The sequence below is a fragment of the Quercus robur genome, chromosome 1, assembly GCF_932294415.1.
Source record: "Quercus robur chromosome 1, dhQueRobu3.1, whole genome shotgun sequence".
Classification (NCBI taxonomy): Eukaryota; Viridiplantae; Streptophyta; class Magnoliopsida; order Fagales; family Fagaceae; genus Quercus; species Quercus robur.
Window position 1 is genome coordinate 26074478 of NC_065534.1, and position 15868 is coordinate 26090345.

Below are 15868 nucleotides of genomic sequence, written 5' to 3' on the forward strand. Positions count from 1 at the left end.
CCAAAAAAATCTGCTACTAGGTAAGATTTCTTCAAACTATTACCAAGCAAACCTGCTCATGATCACACGCTATTGTGAGAGTGATGCTACCTTCATCTAGTACCACTTGAAGTTGTCTGCCATTGTTACGTGCCGTCCTTATTAGAAACCAATTTGGGTCCCCACTCTCCATGGGCTGATGTACATCTTCCAATTTTCACCCACAACATTTTCTTACCAAACCTAGCCAATAATTCCATTGTAAATCCATAACATGAAAGTTGTGTATCCCAAAAATGTCGCACGTTTTTCTTAACTCTAAAATCAAAGCCGAGAAATACCAATGTAAATCCTACTTTGTTAAAGGTAAGAAAAAAATTATCACAACCTTACATTTTTATATTGGACCGACGGACATGGGCAATGGCAGATACTATTGCTATATAAACTTAACGCATTGTGCTACATTTTTAAGTCTTATCCAAGAGTCCAACATTCTATTGTAGCTTAGTCTTAAATAGCCACATTTGCCTTAACTTTTTCCATGGCAAACCACCATAATACAATCTTCTCACTTGATAGGAAAGATTTTGTGCTTGTAAAACCCGCAAAACCCACATCTTCATGTGTTCTTTCTCTTTCTAGCATTGACAACAATCCCAACCTTCAATTTCTTTCCCATACCGTTTATGTGTACCGATCAAATGTTGATTCCTCTAATGATAATAATCATGACTTCAAATCAAGTTGTTGCAGGCAAGCAGATCCAGCTAGTGTGATTAGAGAAGCTCTCTCTAAGGCTTTGGTTTATTACTATCCTCTGGCTGGCAAGCTTAAGAAAAACAGTGCTGGAAAACTTCAAATCAATTGCACCGGAGATGGAGTGCCATTCTTAGTGGCAACTTCCAATTGCAACCTCTCTTCTCTTCACTAACTAGATGGGGTTGATGCTGAAGTAACCAAATAGTTTGTCTATGATATTCCATCTGAAGGTGACTCTGGTTACCACCCTCTTGTTTTTCTAGTGACCAAATTTTCATGTGGGGGTTTCACAATTGGGATGGGCTTGTCACACTTCGTATGTGATGGGTTTGGTGCAGCACAGTTCTTCCGAGCCCTGGCAGAGCTTGCATGTGGAAAGAGTGAGCCCACAGTGAAACCTGTGTGGGAGAGAGAAAGACTGGTGGGAACACGTACTGAGGAGCCTTTCCAACTCCATGTGGATAGGACTTCTTTAGCAACTTCACCATATCTGCCAACTACAGACCTCTTGCATGAATGCTTTTACGTAAGTGGTGATAGTATAAACCTATGAAGCACGGGTGCGTTTCGGGACTCGGGTGCGGGTGCGGGTGCGGGACTCGGCAATTTTTGAAAAAGTAGGGTGCGGGTGCGGCGGGACACGGCGATTAAAAAATTATTAAAAATATTTTTATTTTTATTTTCTATATATTTTTACTATTAAAATATTCTTAAAAAACACATTAATATACTTGATTCACAAAACAGAGAAAGAATAAGGCAAGAAACGCATCTGAGGTCAGAATTTTGGCCTCTCCGGCGATTTTCACGGCCGATTTCGACCTGTTTCGGCCGATTCCGGCCTGTTTCAGCCGTATCGGTCGCCGGCCGATATTGACCGATATGGCCGATACGGCCTGATTCTGGCCGAATTAGCCCGGTTCGGTGCGAATCGAAGCCGATTCAGCGCGAATCGAGCCGCTTCAACGCGAATCGAGCCGAGTCGGCACGAATCTGAGAAAAAAAAAAAAAAAAAACGCAGACGCGGCACCGACGCGCGGTCAACCGCGTCCGTGCATTCTAGGTATAAACAGACTCAAAATGAGTTTGATGGAGGAATGTGGGAGTGAAATTTTGAATGAAAGTTTCACCACTATTGAGGCTGTTAGCGCGTATGTTTGGAGATCAAGGTTAAGAGCTCTAAAGCTGAACTTAGATGGGAAAATTCTATTCTGGTTGATTGTGGGGATAAGGAAGCTATTGAATCCACCTTTGCCAGATGGGTATTATGGGAATGCTTTTACAGAGGCAAATGTAGAGTTAATGGGACGAGAATTTAATGAAGTGCCACTCTCAAAGGTGGTGAAACTCATAAAAGATAGAAAAAAAGTTGCTTCCAAAAGTAATTATATCATGCACTCACTAGGCGTTTTGGAAAGATGCAGAGAAGTCAATATAAAGTTTAACGATGGAGGTGCATCAATGGTTTTAACAGATTGGAGGAACCTGGGTTTGTTGGAAGAAGTAGATTTTGGATGGAAGGGTTCAATTAACATTATACCCGTGCCAATTAACATGTTTGGGTATGTGGACTTGTGTATGTTGTTGCCTCCTAGCAATGTGGATCCTTCAATGAAAGATGGGGTTAGGGTATTTGTTTCTCTTCCTAGAACTGCCATGGACAAGTTCAAAGAAGAGATGTGTGCTCTTAAGATGTGATAGTGCTTGTGCTTAAGTTTTTTTTTTTTGGGGCGCAGGGGGGGGGGGGGTGGGGGGGTGGGGCGGGGGTGGTGTTAGGGTATTTGGTTCTCTTCCCAGAGCTGCCATGGACAAGTTCAAAGAAGAGATGTGTGCTCTTAAGATGTGATAGTGCTTGTGCTTAAGTTTTTTTTTTTGGGGGGGGGGGCGGGGGTGGTGTTAGGGTATTTGGTTCTCTTCCCAGAGCTGCCATGGACAAGTTCAAAGAAGAGATGTGTGCTCTTAAGATGTGATAGTGCTTGTGCTTAAGTGTTTTTTTTTTTTTTTGGTTACAATAAGTGGGATAGATGGTTTTCATTAGTTTGAACCCACTAAATTTTCAAGGTGTTGCTACGTACTTAAGTATTGTATTTTGTGAAAAATAAAGTATTGGTTGTATAATCGACAATAATTATGCATTCTTTTTCAGCTTATAACTTCAAAGGTAATACTAAAAATAATACAAATTTTACTATATAGAATTTATAAATTTATGTGTCACCAATTAAAAATAAACCAATTTAAGCATTATTCATTTATTAAATAGTTGAAGCTCACTAATTGCATTTATTTACACATTAAATTTATGAAATAAAATTTTTAGTAGCTTTAACACCTTCCATAACTTCAATTATGGTTGTGCATATTTAAAATCTAAATTATTGGAAACAGGTCTTAGTGTGGAGCCAAAAAGCAAAAAGATCACACAAATTACAATTTCTTGGAAAAATATAGTTATTCGTATCCTAATTGACCAATTCTAATTGTATGCCAAAGATTAAAAAAGAGAAAGGAAAATAAAGGAGAGAAAGGAAAATAAAGGGGGGAAAAAAAACCCCGTAAATATACCAACCCTAATTGTTGATGTTTTCATACGATTTTTCTTTCTCATCATTTTTAAAGATTGTAGATAAAGAGTCTCAATGATGATGTTCCAAAGCCTTGACCAAATATCTCAACTCTTTTTGGAGTAAGGATAAGGTTAAGTGCTTTTTTGTTAGACATAAGAGAATAATGTGGGGACAAGCCTTGCCTTGAGAGATAGGCCATTAACTTTTTTTTTATCTTGCAAATAATGTGGGCTGGTTATTTTCCACTAATAGCCTATTTTGTGGGCCAAAATGGCCCATTAGCATGTTTTTTTGAACTATTTAGCAACAGAGCACTGTTTCGGAACTATATAGCAATATACCACTTTTTCTGGTACTCGAGCTTGGTGAGCTCGAGTACCATGTTTTTTACTGTCAAACATCTTCTCAAAAAAAAAAAAAAAACGCCGCTATAGGGCCCGAAAACGTCACTATAGGGCTTAAAAACGCCACTATAGGGCCCCTTGAACCTGTTATGGGGACTTATAAAAAATTTTGCAGGAAAACGCCGCTATAGGGCCCAAAAACGTCACTATAGGGATTAAAAACGCCACTATAGGGCCCCTTGAACCTGTTATGGGGACTTATAAAAAAAATTTTGCAGGAAAACGCCGCTATAGGGCCCGAAAACGTCACTATAAGACCCCTTAACCTGGTATGGGGGCTTAAAAACGCCGCTATAGGGCCCGAAAACGTCACTATAGGGCTTAAAAACGCCACTATAGGGCTCCTTGAATATGGGGCGACAGTGGATTAAAAAAACATGGTACTCGAGCTCACCAAGCTCGAGTACCAAAAAAAGTGGTATATTGCTATATAGTTCCGAAACAGTGCTCTGTTGCTAAATAGTTCAAAAAAACATGCTAATGGGCCATTTTGGCCCTATTTTGTGTGAATAAGGGCACTTGATTGTAGGACCCAATCTGAGAGAGAGAGACAGAGAGAGAAATTGGGCCATGAGAATAACCCATTTGGAGAAATAGAATATTGGGCCATGAGCCTAACCCGTGTAGATGAAAGTAGCATGTGCTATGAGCCCATTCTGTGTGGTGAAAATTGATGGGCCATAAAGGCCATAGCATGGGTCATGAAGCCTGATCTATAAGGTTTAGTCCATAGGTTTGAAATTTCATTTTGTGAAGGAAAGTTAGTCGAGAGTCTTAATATGTGAAGTGAAGTAATTAATTCGACATAATCAAAGAAGTGAAGTAATTTGGACTTCGCTAGAAGCCCATTTCATATAGAGAAATATACGTTATGAATTTGGCGTTCTTTAACTTAGGTATTGAAAATGTTATAGACTAATTCCTTACATTGTAATGATATGGCATTCAAATAGAAATTATTGAATAAATGAGTAGCTGTCACAAGGCCATTAACACAAAAAAAAGGTCATCAACAACATGATTACACAAATTTTTGTGATGCTATCATATTCACCAGGTAAGATTAGATGTCTTTAAACCTTTTGAAGCAACTTCATCACACGCTATTGTGAGTGCAATGCAAGCAATGTGTCTTCATAGGAAAACTCTAGGGACACGTTTAATTCACACTCAGTTTCACTTCTATATCCTTAAGTGTCAATTTGTGATTGATGCACAATAATTCTATCTTCTACCAAATACTTATAGTGGTCTCATGTATAAGCAATGTAATTCAATATCTAGTGCCACTTAAAATTGTGTACTTTTATCATTGTCAATTGTGATTGAATCATAGAAATAGGTTTAGCTTACTAATTTATTTTATTCAAAAATTATTAAGGGTTTCTAGAACATAGTGACATAAATTTTTTTTTTTTTCACATTTATATACGATAAATTTCATCATGAATTTAATTAGTAAAATCTATCATAAATATGAAAAAAAAAAAATGAGCACCATGTCATCATATTCTCAAAGCACTTAGTAATTATTCTATATTATCTATTCCAGGTCATCAAGAGGGAGTTGATGTTTATCTTAAAATTTCCACCAACAACTCCGATGTAAATACATAAGAAGTTGCTTCTAGTGTACCCATTAAAAAGTTACAAGTTTTTATTTACTCTTAAATCTAGCCAACAACTCCCACATAAATCATGGCAAATTACCCCGAACTCCTATATTTTGATTTAATGAGCTATTTTCGTTTTTTAGAGGGAAAATTAACTTAGTTATTTTTAGATTTTTTGATATGGATGAAAATTATTTTTCATCCATTTGGTCATTAATAATTAGAAATTGGAACTTTATATATGGATGATGTTGTAAAGAATTTGATGACTATAATCTAAGGGTCCTATGTCCTCTCATATGAAAAGGAGACAAATAATAGAATTTAGCATAAAACTAAGAGAGAGGTTTTGGTTTTTCATAAAGCATTTAAATCAAGAAGAATTGGTAAAACTTAGATTAACATAGCAAAGAGTGAGAAAAGAAAAAGAATCCTATGTGCATGTGAGAGAGAAAAGAATATAAAGAGAGTTTTTTTTTTTTTTTTTTGGGGGGGGGGGGGGGGGGGGATTTCTCTAATAAAGTTTTGTTTGATATTGCAACTACAGGGAGAATTGTAAAGAACTGTGATATCCAAAGTTACAATCTCTTGTGTGTTTATAAAATTTATAGAAAAAAGATATTGAAATTGGTTTTATAATAGTCAATTTATTTATAATTGATCTTGTAATTTTTCCCTTTTAGGGAACAAAGTTAATTTCTAAGTAAATTCTAGTGTTGTTTTGTGTGATTGATCTATTTTCTTTTTGGTTTGGTAGCTAGTTTTGGTTATAATATTTTTAAGAATTGATTAAAATATGGTTGAATTTCTTAATTCTTATAAGACTACATTGTGACCCAACAAAATGGCTTCTCCATCATCTTACCGAATGGGCTTCTTTATGTAATAGTTGGGGTCGTAAAGAAATCTTTCCTTGAAAAATAAAAATGTAAATCCTGGCAAATCTTTTGCTTGATCTTTTTTTCATTACTTTGTTGAAATTTAGCCACGGTTTACGGAGTCTACGGACCTTGTAATGACGGTAACTTGTATTGCTTGGCTAGCTAATGGGAATTTGTGACAACTACGTTTTCATATTCGATGGATATGTCCTTTCAATGCTATGCTATATAAATGAGACACATTACCATATTTTAGTCTCATCCAAGATTCCAACTATCAATTTATCTTCTTCTTAAAGCCCAAGTTCTGCATTAACTTTTTCCATGACAAAACACCATAGTACAACCTTCTTACTAGATAAAAAAGATGTTGTGCTTGTTAAACCCTCAAAACCCACGTCTTTGGGTGTTCTTTCTCTTTCTAGCATTGACAATGGTCCTGGCCTTGCGCTTCTATGCCAAACAGTCTATGTGTACCGATCAAATGTTGATTCCTCTTATGATAATAATCATGACTTCGCATCAAGTATTAGGGCGAAAGCAGATCCAGCTTGTGTGATTAGTGAAGCCCTCTCCAAGGCTTTGGTTTATTACTATCCTCTGGCTGGCAAGCTAAAGAAAAACAGTGATGGAAAACTTCAAATCAATTGCACCGCAGATGGAGTACCATTCTTAGTGGCAACTGCGAATTGCAAGCTCTCTTCTCTTCATTATTTAGATGGGGTTGATGTTGAAGCAGCCAAGCAGTTTGTCTTTGACTTTCCATTTGAAGGTGACTCAGGTTACCACCCTCTTGTCACACTCCGTATGTGATGGGTTCGGTGCAGCACAGTTCTTTCGAGCCCTGGCTGAGCTTGCAAGCGGAAAGAGCGAACCCTCGGTGAAACCTGTGTGGGAGAGGGAAAGACTGGTGGCAACACCTACTGAGGAGCCTTTACAGCCTCTTGTGGATCAGTCTTCTTTGGCAACTTCACCATATATGCCAACTACAGACATCTTGCATGAATGCTTTTACGTTAGTACTGATAGTATAAAAAGACTGAAACTGAGTTTGATTGAGGAATGTGGGAGTGAAAATTTGAATGAAGGTTTCACCACTGTTGAGGTTCTTGGCGCCTATGTTTGGAGATCAAGGTTTAGAGCTCTAAAATTGAACTCAGATGGGAAAACCCTCTTCTCTTTGACTATGGGGATTAGGAATCTATTGAATCCACCTTTGCCAATTGGGTATTATGGGAATGCCATTTCGTCTGTATATGTAGTGTTAATGGGAGGGGAGCTTAATCAGGTGCCACTCTCAAAGGTGGCCAAACTTATAAAAGACAGCAAAAGAGTTGCTTCCAACCCTGATTACATCCTGCACTCACTAAGAGTTTGGGCGAGACTCGGACAACAAAATATAAATTATGAAGCTAGTGGTGCATCAATGGTTTTAACAGATTGGAGGCAACTAGGTCTGTTGGAAGAAATAGACTTTGGATGGAAGGACCCAATTAACATCATACCCCTGCCAATGAACATGTTTGGAAATGTGGATTTTTGTTTGTTCTTGCCTTCTTGCAATGTGGATCCTTCAATGAAAGGTGGTGTTAGGATATTTGTTTCATTTCCCAGAGCTGCCATGGCCAAGTTCAAAGAAGAGATGAATACTCTCAAGCTTGGAGATAATGGTGAACGTATCTGAGTGTTATATTATTGTGGAAAGTAAAATAATAAATAATTATAATATTGTGCAAAGTAAAATGATAATGATAATAATAATAATAATTTCTTGAAATGTCATTAAGCATTATTTTGGAATCTTAGTCCTTGAATGTGACTCCAATATTTCTAAAATCTAAATTATTGGAAGCAAATCTTAGGATGCATTTGGTTCGTCATGATGTGCTCATGATATGATGCACATTACCTTCATGTTACGTTGAGGTGTTTGGTTCATTAAATTTTTTCTAATATTACCATAATCTAAGATTAATTGAATTTTGTAGAATTCAATTAATCCATTCATGTAAATGGAGGTGATCTTAATTGAATTCTGTTACTAGCTGTTTGGTTCATTAAAAACGCGATTTGCTTGAGAATAGATTAATTGAATTCTTTAGAATTATGCAGAAAAACCAGGCAAAATAGTTATTGATTATTGCCAACAGCTAGTAACTGTTCTAACAGAGTTTTAAAAGTTATATCTCTTCGTTGATGACCATTTAAAAAATACATTATCACTAGTATCTCTACATTGTTTGCAAACATTTAAATGAATTTCACATAATTTTCCAGAATATGTACGTAGCATGTAACTCTTTGAATTAGGGCAAATGTCATCCTAAAGAAAGCGAATTCTTGACACCTCCAAGCTTACTTCAATTTCATTCTTCAATCATTGTTTCCTTATAATTTCAAAACAAGTTTAAGATGAATGTGAGAAGAGGTGAAAGGAGGATTTGAAAAGGCAACTTTGGAAGTGGTTAATCAAGATTTAGTGAAGCATGATCGATTTGATAAAACCAATTTCACTCACTAGCTAGACAAGAAGTAACTCCTACTTATTGCGTTGAAGAATTTCTAAATTAAATCCAAAAAGCCATTCCTAGAATCAAGTTCTTGTTGTATATATAGGTGTATATACATGAATAGATTATAATAATGATATTTAAGTTTGGAGAATATTGTTTCATAAAGTTTATAAACTGAAAATTCAAGTTATGAAATTTTATAAGCAAAATTCGAAATTCAGTATTTTCGATCAGCCAAAGTCTTTCCTCGATCGATCGAAATGATGAGAAAAATTGTTCTGGAGTTTTGGCCTGGTTCGATCGATGCTCAATTCCTGTTCAATCGACCAAAAAGAGCATTCGATTGATCGAAAGGAACTCTCGATCAATCGAGACTCGTAAAACTGAATTTTCTACAGAATTTTCGAACTATTCTGAATGTTTGAAAAAGTTTCAAGCATTGTGAACAGTTTTATGAAACATTTTAATTCTTCATACGTGCTTTTTGGTGAAATATAACCCTATGGGTATAAATAGAGATTATGTTTACTTAAAAAAAAAAAAAAAACACAAGAAACCTTGTGATCATTTTTCAGAATTGTTATCTGTAGAACCTAATAGCTTGGTTGTATTTTTGCGAACAAATTTGCGATAACCCTTTAGCAACAATAATGTGGTGGCAAATATTGTCTAAGGAAAACGATATTATGCCTCCAAGTTATATATTTTCTATTTGTCTTTTGCATTGACATTGTTCTTCCATCGTTACTTTGTATAATATCCCAACAGTTCTTACAATACCAATGAAATTAAGGTAAAAACAGAATGGGAGAAAGATGAACTAGTTTATATATGACACATATTGAACACTCTTTCAAATCATTTGCATGATCTTTTTAATTAACACAATTAAATCGCCAAGTGGGATAGAATGCATCAGATGTAAAGTATAAAACAAAAAATAGGAATAGATAAATTATCATTTAAAATGACTTTGACTTCAAAATTGTTGATAATGCTACTATGTTATATCAAGTACATGCATTGAAATCTAAGTTCATAAACTTCGTGATCTTTCAATTCAAATTCCTTAGTCATTTTAATTGAGAGCAATCATTACGAAACTCTCACAAAATTGGAACAACTATAGAAAGAATGCTCTACATATATCTAAAGATCTTACTTTGGAGAGAACTGGTAAATATCTTCATTTTGAAAAAGAGAGTAGAATTCGAGATGGTACCAGTTCTTATTCTAAGGTAAACATTAATTATTTTTAAAGTACAGAACAAAAGCACTTGAAAATAAATAAGAAATAGGAATATTTATAAAAAGAATAATTATAAAAATCCCAACAAAGGCAAATAGAATACATCATGGTCCCATTATTGTAAGAAAGGTCACTACATTTGTGACTGCATGCAGGTTCTTGAAGAATAGGATGAAAGAAGAGTAAAAGCAATGTGAATGAGGAAATTGTGATCATGGTGAGTGTGATGTGAATTGGGATAATCACATGATAGGCCAAGAATATATTGACCCCTTTGATAGCTTAATCAATTAATTTAGCCAAGTGAAATTAATTAAATTCAATTATATGCAATAAGCATGGTAACACAAACAAATCACCAACTAAGTTAAATGCAGCGAAAAATAAATTTGACATAGGCAATTTGTTTACAAATGGAGAAAACCACCAAGGCAAAACCCTACCGAGTGAATTTAAAGTCACCACTCCCGAGAATCTACTATTATCAAAACAAGTGATTACAAGTAAAAAGAATCTTTGTACCTAATACCAAACTATAGTTTAACCCTTAACCTAATACCCAATTGGACTTGTAATGTAGTGACAATCACTCCTTTCAATGCACGGCTCCCAATACGTGACTAAGCAATTGATGCCTAGATGCCAGTACGTGACTAACTCCACAGTAACCCTTTGATTGTTATAGTTGATTTGCAGCAGCTTCACATAGAAACACTAATAAGATCTTCAATGTTGGTGCAAGAGACTTTGTTTGATTACAGAACCCAAAAGCGTACAAGAAACGCAACAAGAACGCTTTCTTCTATAGGAGAAGGCTAGGGTTTCAAAAAGAAAACCTTATGAAGCTCTCTAGTGTTAGGTTTTTCTTTTTCCACCTCCTTTAAATAGGAGCTTAATGGGCTCTCCTATTTCAAATAGGTTAACACAAACCTTGAGCTTTCCTAGTCCAATAAGGATTATACATACCCACAAACCTTGGGTTTTCCTAGTCCTATAAGGATTATACAAACCCATAAACAAATAGCTTTTCAGAATAAAAACGTTGATAGCTATAGTTTGAATCCCATAAGCTCGATAAATCAAGACATATGTTGAGCTTCAATGAATCTTGATAGATCGAACTTCTGTTGAGGAGGTATCGAGACCTACAGATTGCACTTTTCTTGAGCAGTTCTTGAGTAATCTTCATGTCTTCAATGTAATCACTTATAAAGATCATCTTGAACCTACTTAGATTTACACAAATATAAGTAAAATGTATTTTGTCAAAGAATATGCTAATTACATAAAAATATGTCCTTAACATCACAAAAGTGCACAAGACTGCTATTGCAAACTCTTTTATTGGTGGTTTGATTTTGGTGTAATGTCGCATGTGTGCAATGATAAGACATAATTCAAGAACTATGAAGATTCAATTGTTGAGCAAGAAGTGCACATGAGGAATCACAACATTGCAAAAAAAAATCACTAGAAATTAAGTTCTAGGAAAAAATTAGTCTTAAATAATATCCTTCAAGTAATATAGGAGGGGGAAATTAAAATCTGCCAATTTGATGAGTGAGAAGGGCATTAAGGTACTTTAGAGTTTGACCAATTAATCTTGTCTAACAATGGGAATTTTGTGAGAAAGTTATGGCACAGATAATATGTTTAAACTAAGCATATTATTATTAAAGAAGCTTCTAATTATGCTTATATTTTCAAGCTAAGATGACTTAGAAATCATTTCCAACGTCACATAGAAATTGGCAAATTTTAGAATTTGTGCATTCCAATGGTGTTTTAACCAGAGGAGACAAAAGATATTTTATCACATTCATTGATGATTTCTCTAAGTTTACATACATGTGTACTTAATGGGGAAAAAAAAAAGTCTTTTAACAAGTTCAAACATTATAAAATTGAAGTAAAAAATCAAAAGGATAAGAACTGTAAAACTTTTCGAAGTGATAGAGGTCAAGAATATTTTCTATGTGAATTTTCAACCTTTGTTTGAATAATAGAATCATTTATCAAAGGTTAGTGCCTTATACAACTCAAAAAAAATGTTTTGGTGGAACGGAAAAAATTGAACTCTTGTAGACATAGTTAATTAATGTTATGATCTTAAGAGGAAAGTTACCCTATAATTTGTGGGAGAAGCATTGTTCATAACATGTCATGGGCACAATAGTCTCTTCTAAGAAGATTCAAGTGACTCCATATGATTTATAAAAGGAAAATCAAACCTTGATCATCTTAAAGTATGGGCCGGGTGTGTAGTCTTTTATAGAGTTATGGATGCAAAGAAGACTAAGTTAGGACCAAGAGCAATAAATAGTGTGTTTGTAGGTTATGCTGAACTTTTAAAGGTTTATAGATTATTAAACTTGATTTTTAATGTTATAATGGAATCAAAAGATGTTGAATTTTTTGAGAATAAATTTAGTCATGATTTTGTAGACTCAAAACATTCAAACACATCTGACTCTAATACAAACACTTCACTTACTAGTAATAAAAGAATGTGAGTTTGTTTATGCCTTTGTCCCTTGGTGTATGCTTTTTGTAGATGATATAGTTTTAGTGGATGTAAAACTAGAAGTGAAGTTAATGCCAAGTTAGAAATTTGGAAAGGCACTCTAAAATCTGAAGACTTTCGATTGATTAAGACTAAAATAGAGTACATGGAATGTAAATTTATTAAAAATAGAAATGGAAATATAGGGGTGGTAAGACTTAATGGTCAAGAGATACCAAAAGGCGACAACTTTCGACAAATTGGATCAATAATTCATAAAAATTGAGAGATTGAAGAAGATGTAAATCATAAGATAAGAGCAGAGTAGATGAAATGGAGAAGTGGATTAGGAGTATTGTGTAATCATAGAATATTTATTAAGTTAATGTTATGCTCTATGGTACCGATTGTTGGGTTGTTTAAAAACAAAATATTTATAACATGAGTGTAGCTGAAATAAGAACATTAAAATGGATAATTAGAAATACACGAAAAGATAGGATTTGAAATGAGAATTTTTTTTAAAAAAAAAAAATAAGGGTAGCCCTATTTATGAGAAGATGAGAGAGAGTTACTGAAGATGATTTGGTCATGTTTAAAGAAGTGTGACCAATGCACCATTAAAAAATAGTGATTTTTTTTTTTTGAGAAAAAAATAGGGAGTTAATCTAAGTTGAGAGAACCAAAAAATGGTGGAGGAAGACTAAAAATCATAGGGTAAATTACAAAATTGGTCCTTATCATTTACATCATATCTCAATTTGGTCCTTAACCTTTCAATTGTGTCAATTTAGTCCTTAACTTTTTAAATGTTGTGTCAATTTTGTCATTACCATTACCCTTTGATGAAAATTGTTGACGTGGCAAATAGTCTAAATAAAAAATTATTTTTTTGCCACATCAACGGACATCTCTATTGCCACGACAAATTAAAAAAAATAAAACAAATTAAATCTGCACACGTGAGATCGCATTAAACTAAAGAAGAGCATAAACTATTTTCTCGGCCCCTATTTTCTAGGTAGCCAAACAGAAAACAAGTAACCCATCACAATAAACAAAAGTAGAAGCAATTTTGAGATTGATTTTTGCAACCCATCTGTTTCCTCTCTTTGTCAATCGTGAGTTTAGAGAGTGAAGGAGTAGTTTGGGGCACACTTCCTAGAACTTGTAGAGTCTTTGCTCAATCATTGCATCTATATCTCAAATTTGTAATTTTACTTTTCACACGCACACCCTTCTCTTTTATTTCTCCAAGTTCTTGATCCCTTCTAGACACATGTAGGTATATTCATTTCAACTTTTCAAGAATAGATCACTCTTCTGTAAACCTTATATTAAACCCTGTTTTTTTTCTTGTTTCTTTTTGTGGTCTAAATCTTGTTTTAAGTGTATTTCTCAATATGAAAAACTGTTTTGTTGCTTCAAGATTGGGAAAAGGACATCGTAGCAGCTTTGCTAGGAACCCGATGGTTCTTGTAACCGAGGGAAGCACCTTTCTGTTTGGATACAAAGAGAGGAAACAAATGGGTTTGCAAAAATTAATCTCAAAATTGCTTCTATGTTTACTATGATCGGTTCTTTATTTATTTACTTGTTTTTTGTTTGTTAACCTAGAAAATAGTTGTTGAGAAGGGCTGAGAAAATAATTTATTCTCTTCTTATTTTTTTTTTTTTTTTTTTTTAATTTATTATTCCACAAGTAGTACATGTTTAATCAGATGTGGCATAATTTTTTTTTTTTTTTTTTTTTGCCGTTAGCCACATCAACATTTTTCATCCTTTACTTAACTGCAGGAACTATTTTGACACAATACTAAAGAGCTAGGGATCAAATTGAAACAGATGAAACGTTAGGGATCATATTGACATATATGTAAAGATTAGGGACCAGATACGTAATTTACCCAAAATCATATTAGTAGTAATATAAAAGAACATGTCAATTAAGTAAGTAACATGGCGTATGACTTTAGATAGAATAAAATGAAACAAAAAGAATATATGTGACCAATTTTAACTAATATGTTGAGGATTCATGATTGACCCCAAAAATTTTGGGATTAAGGTTTTGTTGTTGTTATTGATCAGTTTTAGGATATCTATTCCATGGTTTTGGCTTGAATCACGTACATACCTATTCACATGACTAATTACCAACCAAAACTCATATCCCACTTCTAGCAAAACTCAGATTCTGATTCTACATAATTTTGCTTGAGCAAGTGACTCGCAAAGTTTCTGTCTGCTTTGGTGTTTAATTCAGTCAAGTGACTTTAAATTTCATCGAAATTATCCGCACTTGATTTCTTCAATCAGCAACTCAACAAAATTCTATCATAACCCAAACTTATCCAAACAACAGTCAAGTCTTGTTCATAAGATAATAAAGAGTGGACAAGCAAGGTATTGCAGATGAATTTAAATGGAATTAAAAAGTTAGTCTTAGTGGAAGATGATGAGTTACCACTTAACGCCACTACCATTAATTTCAATTGCAGCAGGAACTTCTCATCATTAATTGTCACACGATATTGTGAGTTGCGAGTCCGATATGCAACCTATCTTGTCTTTATCTAGCGCCACTTGGAAGTGTCTGCTTCTGTCTATCTTCATCTAACGCCACTTGAAAATGTCATAGGATCCATTCTGAATATGAAAGAAGTGACACCGCATAACTATACTCCATAGTCCATACTCCAAAAGTAACTACTAATATTACTCTTGCCTTACTGATTCTAAACCACTAATAAGGGTCCCGTGGGTTAGAATAATCAATCTTCCAAGTTCCACCTACCCACAAGATTCTCTTAGCAATTCAACCCAGCTAACTCCAATTTAAATCATGTCAAGTGGTTGCTTCTTATTTTCTTTTCTATTTTCTTTTTCCCCTCTAATCTTTGTTGAAGTTTAGGTACTGCCGTATAGCGGGTAGGGACCGGGAGAGCATTTCCATTAATTCGTGTAAATTTATTTGTCTATTTTAGTATAAGAATTTTTTTTAGGAGAAATTACACTTTATCATTCTAAACTATATAACTGATTACACTTTGCATCCTAAACTTTTCGAATGCATATTTTGCACCCTTAAACTATGACTCTTATTACACTTTGCATGCCAACGTTAAGTTCGGTGTTCACTTAGATGGAAAAATATGACACCACGTGAAAAAACCTAATTGTCTTTCTTCTCATCAATTTTATAAAAACAAAGGAAAAATTACATTTTACCACCCTAATTTATACTTCTGATTACATTTTGTATCCTAAACTTTGAATTTCCATCCAAATTAACACCAAACATAATTTAGAGGTGCAAAGTAGTTTAGGAGTGAAAAACGTGCATTCGAAAAGTTTAGGTTTAAATTTCCATCCAAGTTAACACCAAATTTAACTT

The 15868-nt window shown here is 34.4% G+C and overlaps 2 pseudogenes; both read left to right on the plus strand.

The window, feature by feature from the left end:
- The first annotated feature begins 472 nt into the window (after positions 1-472).
- LOC126713894 (spermidine coumaroyl-CoA acyltransferase-like) lies at positions 473-2462 on the plus strand (annotated as a pseudogene).
- A 4025-nt stretch (positions 2463-6487) lies between these two features.
- Positions 6488-7934, plus strand: LOC126713903 (spermidine coumaroyl-CoA acyltransferase-like; annotated as a pseudogene).
- Positions 7935-15868: the final 7934 nt, after the last annotated feature.